This window comes from Staurois parvus, unplaced genomic scaffold (assembly GCF_062004578.1).
Source record: "Staurois parvus isolate SC_StPar_1 unplaced genomic scaffold, SC_StPar_1.0 ptg000347l, whole genome shotgun sequence".
NCBI classification, from domain to species: Eukaryota; Metazoa; Chordata; class Amphibia; order Anura; family Ranidae; genus Staurois; species Staurois parvus.
This window is the reverse complement of record NW_028318143.1, coordinates 12,193,178-12,210,903: the sequence shown is the minus strand read 5'-3', so window position 1 is coordinate 12,210,903 and position 17,726 is coordinate 12,193,178. Positions and strand designations below refer to the sequence as shown.

Sequence of the window (17,726 nt, the reverse complement as noted above, 5' to 3'; positions counted from 1 at the left end):
CCAAACGTTTCCTGTAGTTGCAGATCAGACCTGCACAACGATCTGGAGTAATTTTGGACCACTCCTCTTCACAAAACTGTTTCAGTGTAGCAATATTCTTGGGATGTCTGGTGTGAATCGTTCTCTTAAGGTCATGCCACAGCATTTCAATCGGGTTGAGGTCTGGACTCTGATTGGGCCACTCCAGAAGGCGTGTTCTGTGCTGTTGCAGCCATTGTTTTGTTGAATTACTTGTATGCTTTGGGTCATTGTTCCGTTGCATCACCCATCCTCTGCGGAGCTTCACTTGGCGGCGGACAGATGGTCATACGTTTTCCTGCAAAATGTCTTGATAAACTCTGGAATTCATTTTCCCATCAATGACAACAATCCATCCAGGCCCTGAGGCAGCAAAGCAGCCCAAAACCATGATGCTCCCTCCGCCATGTTTTACAGTGGGGATGAGGTTTTCATGTTGGTGTGCTGTGCCTTTTTTTTCTCCACACATAGTGTTGTGTGTTCTTCCCAAACAACTCAATCTTGGTTTCATCTGTCCACAGTATATTTTGCCAGTAGTGCTGTGGAACATCCAGGTGCTGTTTTGCAAACGTCAAACATGCTGCAATATTCTTTTGGACAGCAATGGCTTCCTCCGTGGTATCCTCCCATGTACTCCATTCTTGTTTAATGTTTTCCTTATTGTAGATGTGTCAACAAAAATGTTAGCATGTGCCAGAGATTTCTGTAGGTCTTTAGCTGACATTCTGGGATCTTCTTTACCTCATGCAGCATTCTGCGCTGTGCTTTTGCAGTCATTTTTACAGGACGACAACGCCTAGGGGGAGTAGCAACAGTGCTAAACTTTCTCCATTTGTAGACAGTCTGTCTTACCGTGGACACCTGAACCTCAAGGCTTTTGGAGATACTTTTGTAACCCTTTCCAGCTTCATGCAAGTCAACAATTCTTGATCGTAGGTCTTCTGAGAGCTCTTTTCTGTGAGGCATGGTTCACATCAGACAGTGCTTCTTGAAACCAGTAAACCCAAAACAGGTGTGTGTTTTTTAAGGGCAGGACAGCTGTCAAACTAGGGCCTCACATACTTTTTCCTCCCTGCACTGTGAATGTTTACATGTTATGTGCAATTAAACCATGGCAACATCTAATGTTTGTGTAGTATTATGTTCAGCAGACTGTGTTCTTCTATTGTTGTGACTTAGATGACGTTCAGAGCACATTTTATACCCAATTCATGCAAAACTCCACGTAATCCCAAGGGGTTCACATACTTTTTCTTGCAACTGTAGATATGTTTGTTTCTAATTCTTGATAAAATACTAAACTATATGAGTATCTTTTGGGTTTCATGTGATGAGTTAAAGATATTTGAGAAGCAAAGGTGAATAAAGGAGAAGACACACAGTTGTTGATTTTGACAATTTATGTAAGAGGTCAGGAGCTAAGTGGAAAGGATAATACTCACCTTTTATAATTGTTCCTAAAGCTCTGGACATTCTCTTGTATGTACATGTATGTGAGGTTGGGCTCATTTTTGGGAGGGGGAGGAGTTAAGTGCTTGGTTGTAACTATAATTTTTAATAATTTTTGAGGAGTTCATAAATGGCGGCTGCCAACAAGGGATTTTGAACACACTCTCAGCTGCTCTAGCCAGCCAGACTAGTATTTAAAACTGTCAAGCTGATGGTCAGTTTTCTGGTGGAAGTGATTTGGGGGTCTGTAAAGCCACCTAATCAATGCCTTACATCCCTTTAATCTCATCTTTCTGCCTCTATAGTCCCCTGCCTCTAAACTTCTCTGAATGCTGATGAGTGCATAGACATGTAGGCTAACATGCAGGGGCATTTAGAGGCAGGAAAAGAAAACACACCAAATGCCCCTAGCAGCAGCATCATTTCTAATATGGTATCAAAAAGGGGGCCATTTCATAGGCATGCACAATTTTAATGGTTAATATGTTTGGTATGTAATTACTTGATAAATTACTCATATTTTATATTATATCAAAAAGTGGGTAAAATATTATATGAATGCATTAAAATTAACTTTTAGTGTATTTACTGAAAATATGGTTTTGATAAACGTGCGCAATTATGGCATGATATATGCAATGGCACCTTCCACTTTTTTATTTCCCAGAGTCTCTGCTTTTAGAAAATATATAATGTTTGGGGGTTTTATCTAATCTTAAGGCCCAAAATGTGTATTTAAAAAGAGGAAAACATACCATATCTCTGGTAGACGTGGTTAATGCATATTATAAAAGTTTTTAAATGAAGCTGAAAAGGTAATTCACCTTGCCGAACAAACTGAAGATTGAAATACTTAATTGTTTGGAAGACCAGAGATGCATAAATGGAAGTGGTCTGCTATTCTGAAATAGGGTATCGATGCTCAGTGTTTTGATTTGCTGCACATAATGGAATCTTAACAAGCGTGATGTTGATATTTTTAAATGGCACGTTGGTATATTAACAAAAGATACATTTTCGTTGTTCTCTCTGGCTTCAAAATCCAATTCCATACTGTTCTGCTTTTTAATTTTACAAAGTTATGCTAATGCTTGTTAATGTATTCCAAATACTGATATGGAAAATGACATGTTTAGACTGAAAAAAACCTCTGTTATCGTTACTTAAGGCCCTAAAAATCCATTTTGACAATACATTTACATATCTCTTATGGCACTTAAATTGACAAAGCCGCTTTGATGGGTAAATGGGCTGTGACTGCCACAACGACACATACTGTCAAATCCTGAATTCAACCATTTTACCGCTTTCTTTTTTTTGTATAATATAGATTTTTAAAATAATAAAAAAAAACTTTTAGGGAGAAATTTGCTAAATGTCTTACTCCTTTCATACATGGATTTGTAGTCTACGGAAGTTGATATTTGATTAACTGAACACCATTTTAGGCGTACCCACTTTAAGTTTTTATTTCATGTCGGACTACATTTCCTTTCCTCTGCTTACATTGTACTATTTATCTTTGGCTATATTATTAAACAAGAACTATCTTTTTCTGGTGACTGCAAACCACTATCATTCGCCATTCATGCTCTCTCATTGATTTATAGACAATGTAGAGGGGAGGGGTAGAGATGCAAGTCAAGCAAAATTTTTCCTCTATGAGTATGTACCCAGGAATAAGGGTCCATTAATGTCATCCCAGTACATTGTGGTTAAATGCACAGGCATTGCCTAAAGGGAGCCCATGCAAGTGAATAGGCTGCCTACTACAGCACAACAAACCAAAAATGCAGCATTTTTGTCTAATGCACAGTAGAGTGTGCTGTTAGGGTGCACTGTAGTTTTCTGACTTGTGTTGTATTGAAAAGGTGGCTGGAATGGTACTACAATGCACCAATGCACTCAACACACATTATTGCAGTGCACAGGTCTGAATGAGCCCTTAAACACCTTCACAAGCTCATAGGATAGGTTTTTGAGCATAATAACATAGGTTAAAACTAGATTCTTTTTCATTGAAGGTACCTTAGAGTTGGGGTTAGAGTAGAGTCTGTTAAAGTATCAGAAGTCACAAAAACAGGAATAGATGGGACATTTTCTGATTGAGACAATAGTTCTGGTGACAACCAAGAATTTCATCACTTCCTGAGCAAAAAAACTGACCCATTTATGCCAGTCTAAGTCATTGATTTGAAACAAGCATGTGCAAGTCAATTCGGAGTAAAGTGCAACTCCTTCACTGTATACTTCAAATTATTTACTCATAAAGTACTAGCAGGCAAATCAGTAGATCACTAAGAGGTAAACAATGACAGTCCAACTATTTCCCTAGCTACTGATTTCCTTTAGGTAGTAAATTTATTCAGGAATGTTAAAAACTCTGACAGTCTTGCTTTAAAAGTGACATTTCCAAAAGGTTACACATCTCCATCATTAGAAAGATTAACTATATCTTTAATATCTGCTATCCTCCTCCTCCACTTGTTTTAATTGCTAACGTGTATTGGTGTTCATTAAAGCAGACCTTGGCTTAGCTCAGATAGTGAACTGGTCTCAAGAAGAAAATACAGATATCCCCCCTGCCTGCATACTTTCTTAGGTACTTTCCAGAGTGCCCTGTTACCCCAAAAACCCTGTTCAGTCTGTCTATCCAAACAGTGACCACAGTTATGTCACACTGGATCCTCGATTCATTGCCCATTTAACCTTCCTATTAGTCACAAGCCTGTTGATAACACTTTGTGGCCAACAGGATGGAGGAGTGTGGGAAAGGGTGAACCACAGTGAGGACATGGTAGTTTTGGTCATTGTTTGAATTAGATAGGTCAACCAATCTTTTGAATAGAACCAGGGTGCCCAGTAACCAAGTTTGTGCTGGTGTCTGCATTTTCATACTGCAGCTGGTTCACAATTTATGCCAAGCCCATGGGTACACGTTAACTAGACCTGAGTTGTTCATTCATGCTTATGGTGTGCAGTGCCTACATTCTATGATGCTAGAGCCAATTAGCAATTTTCCTGGCTTCCAGAGAAGGACTGGGCCAGATAGCGGGGGGCGTTTTCCCTCTGGGTCCAATTCAAACATGATATATTGGGTTACTGCCCTGAGTAGAGATACTGCCCCATTCAGATCTCTTTCAGATTATTAGAAACTGCTGAGCATTGTATAGCCCCCTGCACCCTATTCATACCTTCAATGACTAACTGTCTGCCTATCTAAAATAAACCTGCTCCCCCATTATATACGTATACTGTTTTTTGTGACTTTAGTTACAAAAAGAAGAAAAGAAGTTATCTATTCAACTCCAGTCTGATCTCGATGACTGGCCACCAATCTCTATAGTACCTTGGCCCACTTTTTGTGGTGGATATTAGCCCAGAATATCTACACCATGAGCTGGTTCTGTGTGCCTCTCCCAGTCACCTCCCCAGGCTCATAGTCCTCTGTCCTTCCCTGCTGGCTTCTGTGGCCTTGTTACTCTCTTGGCCATCTGCAAACATTCTGAAACTTACACCAAAATAAACTACATAACTGCTTCTTCTTATCAGTGCTCTTAAGCTGGTTTACTCAACGAGTGTTTATACACTCCTGCTATTACCGTTTTCCTTTATCAGCCTCCATTTTCACCGCTTATTTAGATGTTTTCATGTGTTTATGAAAGAAACTCTCCCTGCCTCAATAGTCCCTTACAGCTTTCTTTTCTCCGTACTCCTTAGATTCTTGGCTCTTTCACCTCGGCTTTAATTGGGCTTTGGTCTATGCACCGTGCCGTTTAATGCTTCCATTGTCCTTGATTTAGCTTGCTGCTTCTTCAATCTCCAAATTGTCCTTCATGCAGAGTTGAGCTTGTAATAGGTACCCTAGTTGCTGAGCAAATGCTTTTGCTGGCATTCCCAGACTTACTTACTCAGTCAGCCCGAGTCACCTTCAAAACATCAAGATTATATGTACATACTCCGTAATAAATAACCACCTGAGTTGCTCTGATGAAAATTGAATTTGTTGAAATATAGCCTACTATATTACAATCTATGATGTTATTATAATTTTTTATTATACAAAACCTGTTTAAACTGCTTTAGCCTAAAAAAAGGAATTAGATCAGGAAAAACTTTGCTGTGCTAACTGTGCTTTGTGGAATACAGTAATAGCCGCCGTGCAGAAGGGGCTGGTTCGTTCTGTAATAACTGGAATGCAAGGTTATTGCTCTTATCGTTGGCTTCCTTTATTGCCTTCGGTGGTACGGACATTTCTGAAATCTCATTTGCTTTGTGTGGCTGTTATTCTCTGTGTCAGGTTTATTCGCCATTTAATGGAGAACTTTTGGAATTGAGAAAACCCTGCTAAGTGCGTTACTTGTACGACTTTGTGATTAATTGGTGGCTATAGGCAGGCTCTAATGAACGGTGAAGAACCCCTAATTGCAATCCATAGAAATAGGAGATCCATGTTTTGCCCCAACCAATCAATTCTAGCTCTGATTTTTTTTCTGTTTTTAGCATGTATATTATTTGACTTGCTATGAGGCTATATGAAGCCTTAGAGCCTGCATTCAGATTCAAGAGCAAAGTATCTCACTGCAAAGAATAACATAAAGACACATTCTCTTTATTCCCTATCATAAGATCCATTGACTATCTATTCTTCTAAATTTGGGGGGGGTGATTATGGTAAAACTCTACAAGTCCAAGGCTGTGAGAAGCTGCCCGTTCCATGTTGCAGTAGCCTGGGTCCTATCCAGTCTGTTTGTCCAATAACCCCACAGCTGATGAGTCCCTATCTTCAGTAACGATTAGGCCTTTCTGTAAGACTAGTAGAAGAACATCATTAATAATGTTTAACTGTGTTAGACATTTATGTTCCTCTTCATTTTTCTCAGAGTTCTTTTGGTGTCTTGAAAGATTAGTGCCAGTCACACCTAATGTTCCTTCAACAAAGTTCATGATGGTGCAGGACTTCAAGTGTGCAAGTACTTTCTTCATACAAGGCAAATTAACAAGTCTTCTGCACATCACACAGCGTTCATAGCAATCCTCTGCCCCTGGGGTCCCAAGAAAGACCCGGTAGTTGCAGTTTTAGAGCTTAGATGGGCACTTCACTCTGCTACCTACATTTCAGCTCTTTAGGCTTGGGGATTGGCTGTTCAGACACCGAACTTTGAAATGAAGTGGGGGAGTATTTTTAGCTCTGTGCAAGTATTGATTTTCAGAAAGTTGATGCTGAAATAGGAATTTTGAATCAGAGTGGCAGGGAAGGTCATGAAGACAAGAGCAGACATATAGATAAATTAAAAATATAAGGCCCCATGCACATGAATGGAGAGGAACATGCAAACATGCTGGGCAAAAAAAATCTGGGCCTGGGGTGCAGTAGGTGCCATGTACAGCTTGCTATGCAAGTGAATGGTTGTATGCAGCTGTACTTTTGTAAACACCAATGCTTAGTTGTATTGATGTTTAACTGCGCATGTGTGTAGGGAATTATGTTGCATGTGCAGTTAACCCCTAATGCAGAGGAGTATCGCATTTACAAGAGTAGGGCTGCATACAGCCATTCACTTGTATGTCAGGCTCTATGTGGCACCTGCAGGTCTTGGATTTTTATGCCTAGCATTTTTTATGCCTTTCCAAGTCCATGTGCATGAGGCTAAATACAGACCTATTACACTTCAAAAATCAATATAATGCTTTAGATAATAGAATAAATAGGAATGTGTCTGTTCTCTATTTTCTTGTGTTACACAGTTCCAGAGCCATGCAGGGTCTTCAGCCTAGACCTGATCAGTCCATTTTAGACCTGTGATATACACCTTACTGCAGAGTAGCTGCTTTTTAAAAAAGCAGGAACTAAAGGTATACAGAAAATGTCTTGATAAACTTTTGAGTTTAGTTTTTCCTCTTTGTCTTGCTATTTGTTCCCAGAAATAGTGGCAATCAAATAGTGGTTCATTGGCCCTGTATTGGATTAACTCCTCTAAAGGGACTTCAAAAGAAGTTTAAAATAATAAAATGTGGGTTACTGGAACATCTCCTGCAAGTTTTCTTTGGAACAAACTGCTGAATAAATACTGCTTTATTTTGTGTTCACTCCATGCCTGGACTAAAATCGCAGAGAATTGTGCTGTGTGTTCCTGTGCTATTCAACCTGCATGCAAAATGCACTGCTTTTGTGATCTGCAGCGGTTGTCAATAAAATGTTAACAACACCCCAAAAGCAGTGTGCTTGCCCATATCTGCCCGCATTGGATCGCATGGTACTTTTGTACCATGTGTTCGGGTTACAGTGCATTTTAAAAAGTAGTGCATGCACCTGAGATTATAATGCGGCTCCGGTGTGAACCGACCCTTATGGCATAAGCTGCATTATCAGCGTAGGTAAATGCATCAGGTGTGAATGAGACCTAACAGTCCTTCATCTGTCCCTTCTTTCCTCTTCTTTTTAGAACAGTATTAAACCCAAAAACAAAAATGTAATATATTGCAGCTTACCAATCATTAGATGTCGTGGTTGTATTAGTTTTCCTTTTAGTTTTTTTTCCCTGTATTTCACCTGGTGATCCACCCAGTAACACACTTTCTGTCTTATGGCTAGTACACACAATAAGAAAATCATACAAAAGATTGTCCATTGTTTTTTGAATGCTAGTCTCATATACCCAAGTGGGATTACTAACGGTACAAAAAATTTCCACACAACAGAAAACAACTTCCTGAATACATAGCAACGCGCCGCCATAGTATGGAAGTGATGTCATTACATGTGACCCCTCTAATTTATATGTATATGCTTTAAAAGGTGTGAAGTGCAAACCTAAAAAATAAAAATGTGACAACACACATTTTGTTTAATACTTTAATTAATAAAACATTATTTATTAAGAAAACATATTCCAAGTAGTGTCATGATAACATATTGTCATTCAAACCAATGGTGTTCAATCTGAAGGCCCAATAGTATGCATAATATGATTTTTCCCATTTGATCACATGTTCCATTGTAAACAATACAGTACTTGTTTTAGTTGCCTTGTTCTTCTTCCAGTTAGTTTTTTCGTTTCCTCTCATAAGCTATCTTGTACACTCAAATTCCTTCATATGAACACTATACTAATTATACGACAGTTGATAGATCTGTTACCTGCTGAGAAAATCGCTCCTGTTGCTTCAGAAAATTTTGTTTGCGCAGTTGTGATTCGCTGTCAGAAGCTATGTACTAACAGTTAGATTATCAAACAATTGCTCTTATTTCGGTTAAATTCGCCCATTTTTCTTATTGTGTGTACTATCCATTAGGGTGTCTGCATTTTAGATGAAGTAGTACAGCAGACACCATTGAACAGCAGCATTGTAAGTCTGGGGGGAGGGTAGAGTTAGACTAACATATTTACATGGACTTGACTAACAAATTGAAGATGAACTCCAGCTAACACTTTATAAGCAATTACAGCAACAGTTTTTTTCCTTTTGGGGAAAAAATTTTACAAAAAGGTTTTAGTGATAAATGGTTTGTCTCAACCCTCTAACTGCTACTTTGCCTGGACAGCTTGATCTGTTAAACAAAGTTGAAAAAACAGACTTATTGGTCAGATCACCAGATGAAATAAAGGTTAAAAAAAAGCCTAGAATAAAAAGAAAGCTAATGCAACCACCACATCTAAGAATCAGTGAGCTGCAATTTAACAAATGTTTTTTGGGGGGTTTAATATGCTTTAAGCATTATATAGAGGTCCCCTTTGTGTTTTACAAGCAAAGATAGTAGAAACTACTTCCTTGAAGTTCATATAAAGGAAAAAGTAGCAGAATTAATTTAATTCCAAGCCTTTTTTAAAGGAATACAGTGACCTGTGGGGTTCAAAAGTCTATATAGCCACCTATGAGCGATAACCTCTGGTTAGGCTAACTAACCTGGACTAAGATAATTGGTTCCTAGGGAAAACATAAGAGCTATTTACTCTTTGCTATTCATTAACAAACCATAACCAACTTTCACCAATGTAGGATGCCCCGATAAATGTGAAATATATTGGGATCTTTGATCAATTCTTGTAGTTCCAATCAATATACAATGTAGAAAATGGTAATGTGATCAGATAATTGATAATGGAGGGTGGGTGTCTGTGTTCATAGTTTATGGCTGACAAAACGACAGTCTCTTGAAAGCTCACCTCCATGCTGACCTTTGCTAGCCTCTAGTGATGTGCACAATGGTAAAATTTGTTTCATTTAGGATTTGTTGTTAATTTCATTTTGTCATATTCATTACATTAGAATGACTAATTTTCAGAATTTTTTTTGTATATTTGGATTTATTTAGTATATTTGTTATTTTCAAATTGATTTGAAATCTGAATTTCAAATCAAACTTTGAAATTCAGATTTCGGAAGACAGCTGTATTTGTTGTATTCAATTCTGCTCTACTCTATTCTTTTATGTTCTATTCTATTATAATTATTTTCTATTCTGTTTTATTCCCATCTATTCTGTCTATTCTTTTATATTCTATAAAGTAGGAATCATCACCTTATTTTACTTTAATACCTTAATGTATTTATTGTAATATGTTTCCATTTCGAATTCAAATTCATTTTCAAATTTGAATTCGAATAATTTGTTTCATTATCTTTATTTTGGATTCATTGAAATTCATTACTATTGTGATTTGGAAATTTGGATACATCCGAATCTCCAAATAACAAACATTTAGTCCGAATTTTGTAACAAGATGAATTGCTTATGTCTACTAGCCTCCTCAGCCACTCCCAAGCCCTCTGATAATACTGTGTTTCTGGATAAGGGGATACATGTGATCCCTCTCAGAATGAAGTGCTCAGGCTTGAGAAAGCAGTTACTAGCCCCTAACATTAGTAATTTTCAACACTTTTTAATTTGGTGTTAGGTAGTATAATGAACGCCTAATAGAACACGTGAAAAGATTTGTTCTGCTGTGTCTCATTAGGGAGCTTTTAATTTATTACCTATCCTAGGTGGCACCAATATCTGGGAGAGAATGTGTAAAGACCATTCACAATGGTAATAGGCATTTTACCTCCAATCCTGGCACCACTCAACAAAACAAATGAGAGAAAATCATGGGGTTACAAAGAGCAATACAAACCCGATGGAGGTACTGACCCTTCCTTCCTAACCAAAACTAAAGTCCCTTTCAAATTGGCGGTCAGGAGGAGGTAAAAATTGGCTGCTAAGCCATGGTTTTACCACCCCTGACTGCCTACCTGAACTGAAAAATAACAGCCAGATGGGGCTGTTCACATGCCACAGCCACGATACTTTGCTTTATGGTTGTGGCATTTTTAACTTAGGATGCAGAGTTTGACAAGCCACTATAGGGGAAAATCAGGTGGTGAGGAGGTGATATAATGCCTTCTGCCCACTTGTCAAATGCCCTCCAAAAAGTGATTTGAAGGCGGATCTCTTTTCAGAGGGTACTGCACACCACCACGGTTGTGAGCAAGTGATGAGGTCCATTTAGTCTTGCGCTTGTTCAATAAAGCAGTGTGGTGATACATTTTTTCAAAGCATCCATGCAAATTCAAGGCCCCAAGGTATATTAGAACTCTATTGGAAAATGCAGCTAGCCTTCTCCAAACTTGTGGCTACACTGTGCTGCACCCAGGGGCGGACTGACTATTTGGAAACTCGGGCACTGCCTGAGGGCCCGGGGTCAGTAGGGGGCCCCATGAGATGCCCCTGGTATCTTTTTCAAAGGCTTTTTTGAGTTTGGGCAAGGACACAGGGGCCCATGATCCCCTGTTGCCGGGGGGCCCATGAGTTATCAGTCCGCCCCTGACTGCACCTGTGGTGCGGGCAAACTGCACTGCATAAATGTGAAAGGGGCCCGAGTCTTCCAAGTCAGATGGATCCTCTGATATAGCTTACTGCCCATTGGCTTACTGAATAAGCCCACAAGTTAAAGATCAAGGTGCATATCGACACTAAATTGTTTTTCTTCTGTCTCTTAAACATACTGTATATCCAACAAAGTGACCCTTTTTTTAATATATGAAAATTCTTTTTTGTAAACTAAATAGAAGTGCATGTTTCGATTTATTTGTACAAAAACCACAGCTTAGGTTATGAATATATAACAGCGTATTAAACTTGCAGGTTCCATTCATGGTTAGTGACCTTATTTCTTATTTGAGAAGAGAACGAGCATTGCTGAATGTATTACTTTACTTGCTGTAATTAGTAACAAGTTAACCACTCATCCAGCCAGCTGGCAAAATTAAATCAATACATTAAATATAAATAGCAAAATAATATTTTTCTTCTTGATTTATTAAAAGTGTATAGAAACGTCTCTAATTTCAAATTCAAATGAATATTGGGAGCTGTGCTCCTGGTAATGTACATAACCCATTTATGGGGACAATGTGTTCTTGTAATAGCTAGAGCACACTAGCACATTCACACAATTGCCTGCGTTGGGCTATTAAAGTTCAGTATTATGGACATTAGACTATTAGGCCAAACTTTTGGCATGGGAAAAAAAAACTATCCTTGCAGTGGAGCCCCCCCACAATGCACATGCTAAATACTTGTTAAGTCTAGTTGTAGCAGCCTCCCTCCATCTATGATCAGTCCCCTGAAGCCTCCTCTTTTAGGTGCAGTTAAGCACTTACAGCTAATAGTCCTTTATTATACATGATGGCGTTGAGTGACTGCCCACAGGCCAGAGCGTCAGGAAGAAGAGGAGCGTGCTGGAGCAAGGAATACAGTAAGCAATACAGCCTCTCCTGCAACATCCAAGAATTAATGAACATTTAAACTTTGTAGTGCAGGGGGCCCCACTGCAAATTTTTTTTTTATATTACGGAGATGAGCTTTATCCCCTTTTCTACCAAAGTATATTATGAATGGCATGGTAAGCAAAAGAGTTAAGACTTGGTATCTACCTTAGCAGCAGGTGAAGAGCTTTCAGCTAAAAGTGATTGTGTGTCTCCTGGTTCCTTGGCTTTCCCATTTTTCTAAGGAGCCCAGGACAATGGAAACTGCTCCTATATTTAATCCAGGAGGTGATTGGGGAACATCCGTTCCCTGATCCCCGCTGTGACTAGTGAACCCGGAAGCGATGTGTGTTACATCACTTCTGTGTTCACATGTGTCATTCCTAAGCTACTGTAGCTGAGGATGTAACTAATCAAGCATGATCTATTCTTGATTAGCTTCAGTGGAGGACAAGAGAGACATTGGGGGTCAAATAGACCCCTAATGTCTCTATAAGTAGGACCTGTCATTAACCCAATGTTAGGACATGGTGGGGCTTGTGACAATAATGAAGTTGAATAAAGAATAAAATAAGAAAAGTGTAAAAAAATCAATTAATATAATAAAAAATAAAAGCACCTTTATCTATCCCATATACGCCCCAACTAAAATGCACAGTGTAAAGCAATCACATGTATTTAAACATAAATTACTGTACCATGTGAGGTATTTTTGCAAATGTAGGAGTGAGAACAATCATTCTATGGCCATAATTCACTGTTAACTCTAAATTGATAATCTGTAAATGCTTTTAAAGTGTCACCTATGGAGATTTTTGGGTACCATAGTTTTTTGCGATTTCATGGGCATGTGCAATTTTAAGGCTCAACATGTTTGGTATCTATTAACTCGAGACAGCCCCATATTTTATATATTTCCAAGAAATTGGGTATATTGTTGTGTTTGTATGCACTAAAATTCATTTTAGTGTATTTTTTCCTAAAAAAATGCATTTGATAAATAGCTGTGAATATATTAAATGACATAAAAAATTGCAACTACCTCCATTATATTGTCCAGGGTCTCTGCCATCAGAAAAATATATATCTTTTGGGGTTTTAAGGTAATTTCTATAGAAAAATTCAGATTTTAATGTGTGTGTGAAAAATTAAGAAATTGTCCCAGTAGACATATTGGGGTTGATTTACTAAAGGCAAATAGACTGTACACTTTGTAAGTGCAGTTGCACTCATTTTCCCCAGAACTTAGTGAATGTGGTGAAACTTCACTTTGTAAAGAATACCCAATCAGGTGCAAGGAAAATAAAAAAAAAACAGCATTTTTGCTTGCTCATGATTGGATGATGGAAATCAGTAGAGCTTTACCACATTCACTAAGCTCTGTGGAAAACGAGTGCAAATGCAAAAAAGCACAGTCTATTTGCCTTTAGTAAATCAACCTCACTGTATAGTTAAAGCCCGTAACCAGCCTCCCTTCTGCCTATCATCGGAAGCCCTCACCTACACACATGATTCAATTGAAAATATTTTGTATACATACTTTTTCATATCGCTTCTGCAGGATCACGCAGTGTGTAGGCTCCTGCTTCACCTCTTCTTCAGTGCTTGGTGGTCCTCAATGCAGAAAGCATCCCTGATGTAATGATGCAAACTCTATTCCCTGCAACATTGTAGGGTGCCATGGTGACATACCTCTAGAAGGTGGTTTAAATGACAGCCTGGGCTCACAGGAAGTAGGTTGGATGTCACGGACTCCATTCAACCCAGAATAGGACTGACACTAGACCTTGAAGAGTCTTTGGGGGACACTGACAGAGAGGAGGTGAGTATTGCAGCCAGAAATGCATGTTTTAGTTTTCAAAACAACTGGGATACCTATTAAAAAATACTGGTGTTGGACTTGAAGTATATGTCTGTGCTTCCTGCTACACTAGTTGCCTTGAAAACAGTACAGGCTGAAACCTATAAGTCATAATGCACTGAATGCTGAAGCTAAGCCATTTAAAACAAATGTATGAATAAAATATAGAAGTTCAGACATGCAAATGTAATATGTCTCTACTCACACTGAACGGTGGATTTTAATTACTTACCAGTGGAGATAAAACTCCAAGTTCAGGGTAAGGGTCATTATGATAAAGATTAACTCTCAGTCTTGTTGGTCTTTGTCGGGAGTATGTGTACAAATGATGATGAAGTCCCATGTGTGCTCATTAGCAGGAGAGCAGGTAGTATGTAATATGGCTGGATTAATGCAGTTACTGAACCCAACAGGTTTCCAAAGTCACGGGAATAAATAGAACGTTCTAGTCATATATTAAACTGTAATATAATGGCTGTACAATGGGCACAAATTAAAATACAGAATGCTCATAAATAAGACTCATTGAAGGGTGAAGCCTATTTTTTGGTACTTTCATTTATTTCTGTTCTGTACATCTCTGCCTGAAGCATGCACATTGTTTCATTTACATTTTAAAGGGAACTATTACATCTGAGACTCCGATCCAGGAGGTGTCTAACTCCCATAAGCAGTGGTACTTCTTTGATGCTGCAGAGATGTACATTGTCCCAAAAAGAGGAGAATGAGCAGGGGATGACCTCATCATTCTGCTGCTGCTCTTTGTCTAGTTAGTTACCTGGCTTGAGGTAAATATAGGATACCAATTAAGCGCTAACTGTTAATGGTATCAGCTGCCTGGCTGCACTGTGTGGTAGGACTTTGTTAATCTCAGATCTGACTGGAAGGCAATGAAAATCAAAGATGCCTCTGTTTCCATTTTCAGAAAGTTGGGAAGTGGTGTAATAGGAAGCTGATGTTTGTGGTCATAATGCTGATGCAGGTTTACTCCCCCATAGAATAGCTCTAAGAAGTCCCTTTGGCAATACCAGTGGGAATCGATTATGCTGTATGAATATGGTGAAGGAATTCATCCATCCCAATGTATCTGCCTGGGAGGATGCCGAAGATGTGCATTTCATGCAGGTGACAGGGCCTGGGTCTAAACCTTGGGCCTCTGCTGTGTCTGGCAATGTCTCTTCTTGCTGAGCCACCTGGAATGCTGGACATCTCCCTGAGCAATTGCTTGAATGATCCTGCCTTGACCTTGGTTATCCTGAACCTTGTACCTTTTGCTCCTCCCATGGACTTCTTGATTTAAGCCAAGAAGCTTTTCCTGTTTGCCAGATTATTGTGCTTTTCCTGTTTGCCAGATTATTGTGCCTTCTCCAGCCAATAGCTTGCTCTTGTCTCTCCTGCTGCCATTTGTACCTTCACTACCATTCATTTCAGACCTTTGCCTTGTTCCTCGACTATGCTTCTGCCTGATCCCAACCTGCAACCACGTGTTACCGACCTTTGGCTTTTTTACTGACTACGCTTTGGTTTGAACCCTAACTGCTATATCTGCTAATGGACCCTGGCTTGCTCACCTCCTGATTCTGTGAACCCTGAGGGCCATGCTCTGGTACGAACATGCAGAAAAACCCATCTCCACCATCAGGAGCTCTGGTGAATACTGGTTAGTGCTTAGACTTCGCACATCAGGTGAGCTCACGTCATCTTCCAGGGTGACCTGCTTGTATACTTACCCTGCTGGTCAGTGGGAGCCTCTCTGCTGCTATAGCTACTGGTCTCCAAGCCTGACCTCTGACTGAGGACAGTGCACCAGCCCATTTTGCACTGATGACACAAGCATGCCTAGCTGATGCTTTCACTGGATGAGTCATTGGTCATTGTTGGAATATTGAGTGACCACCAAGTCACCCAGACTTAACACCACTGGACTTTTTCCTTTAGGGTACCTTAAAGAAAAAGTGTATGCCAGGAAGCCTTGGAATGTAACCAGTTTAGAAGAGGCAGTTCGAGAGGAGTGTGGGAAAGTGCCAAGTGAAATGTTTCAAAAAGCCTTGCAAAACATTCAACCCTGTCTGGAGAAATGTGTTGCTAATTCTGGTGCATATGTTGAATTGAAAAAAAAAAAGTTAGACATAATTATGGATCAACCTAGGGCAGCACAGTGGCTAAATGGTTAGCACTTCCGCCTGGCAGTACTAGGGTCGTTGGTTCGAATCCCAGCCACTGCACCACCTGCCTGGAGTTTGCATGTTCTCCCTGTGCCTGTGTGGGTTTCCTCCGGGTACTCCGGTTTCCTTCCACACTCCAAAACCATGCTGGTAGGTTAATTGGATCCTGTCTAAATTGGACCTAATATGTGTATGTATGAATGTAAGTTAGGGACCTTAGATTGTACGCCCCTTGAGGGTCAGGGACTGATGTGAATGTACAATATATATGTGTAAAGTGCTGCAAAAATTGACGGCGCTATATAAGTACCTGAAATAAATAAAATAAATAAAACCTATATATACACCAGTAGGTAAAGAAGTGGACCTTTGGACAGGGGTGAAGCTCAGGGCTGACTTCGACACCTGAAAGGTTGCTTCATACAGTACCTAGTAAAGCAAGACATCTGCTAGCACATACTGCATTTTAGTAAAGCCTTGCTGAAAATATTACTTAATAATGCAGTTTTTGGTGACATATTCTCTGCAGCTGTAGTCTTATGGGTACCGAGGAAGGTGAATTAAAGCTGAGCGTTTTCTCATTTTTATTGCCGTGCAAACCTTGTTTAAACTCATTTGAGAAAGGCATGCTTTTAGGAGTCTTAAAAAAAATATTTTTTTTTTTGGTAATTGTAAACCATTTAAGTTAGCCGAACAAAACATAAAAGTAAATCTAAAACCTACAGTATGTCTCAGCAGTCATTAGACCGCTAGATAGCAAACTGTAATGCAGGAATTACTGCATTAACCGCCTGAAAAACATTTAAATGCACATTAACTGCTGAGACTGTAAAACAGCTCTATCCATTTCCAGTGGTTTCCCATTGACTTCCATGCTGTTTTCATCAGAGTGACTCCAGGAGATGCTAACTGCGAAAGCCTAAAAGGAGCTATCAGAAGTCAGTGTACAGTATTAGGACACTGCTCAATTAGTGGCGAGTTCCTTATTTTACTAGTCTTGGGACTTCCTGTTTGTTTCAGGGAAGGAGGAAGGCATGGAGACAGAAAGCCGTTTGTTAGGCAAGCGTTCAGGAGCAAACCCCCAGACATCGCAGTGTGCAAGCTTATTTCAAGGGATAATGCTAAAACTAAGCAGCCAAACAATAAAGAAATGGGAACATCTGCAGTCATATAATTCACCAATAATATAGACTAACTATACAGCTTTTTAATAATCTTCATGCTGCGTTTCTAAACGGTGTAACAATTTGCAGTAGGTCCTATGGAGCAAATCGTAAAACTGCTTAAGGTTAATTTCTATACTTTTTTTATCTTTTGTGTTTTTCATCTTATAGCACACATTCTGGCTCATTTAAAAGGAACCAGTCAAGTACACCGATATGCCATAAGTTTATGGCCGCCCCAACTAATATTGTCTTCCTTTTGCCACCAAAACAGCCCTGACCCATAGACACATGGACACTAGAACTCTGAAGGTATGC

The 17,726-nt window shown here is 39.3% G+C and overlaps 1 protein-coding gene across 3 annotated transcripts in view; it reads left to right on the top strand.

The window, feature by feature from the left end:
* LOC149456841 (cytosolic carboxypeptidase 6-like) overlaps positions 1 to 17,726 on the top strand; it is a 2,243,892-nt gene that overhangs the window by 445,396 nt on the left and 1,780,770 nt on the right. The window lies entirely within an intron of this gene.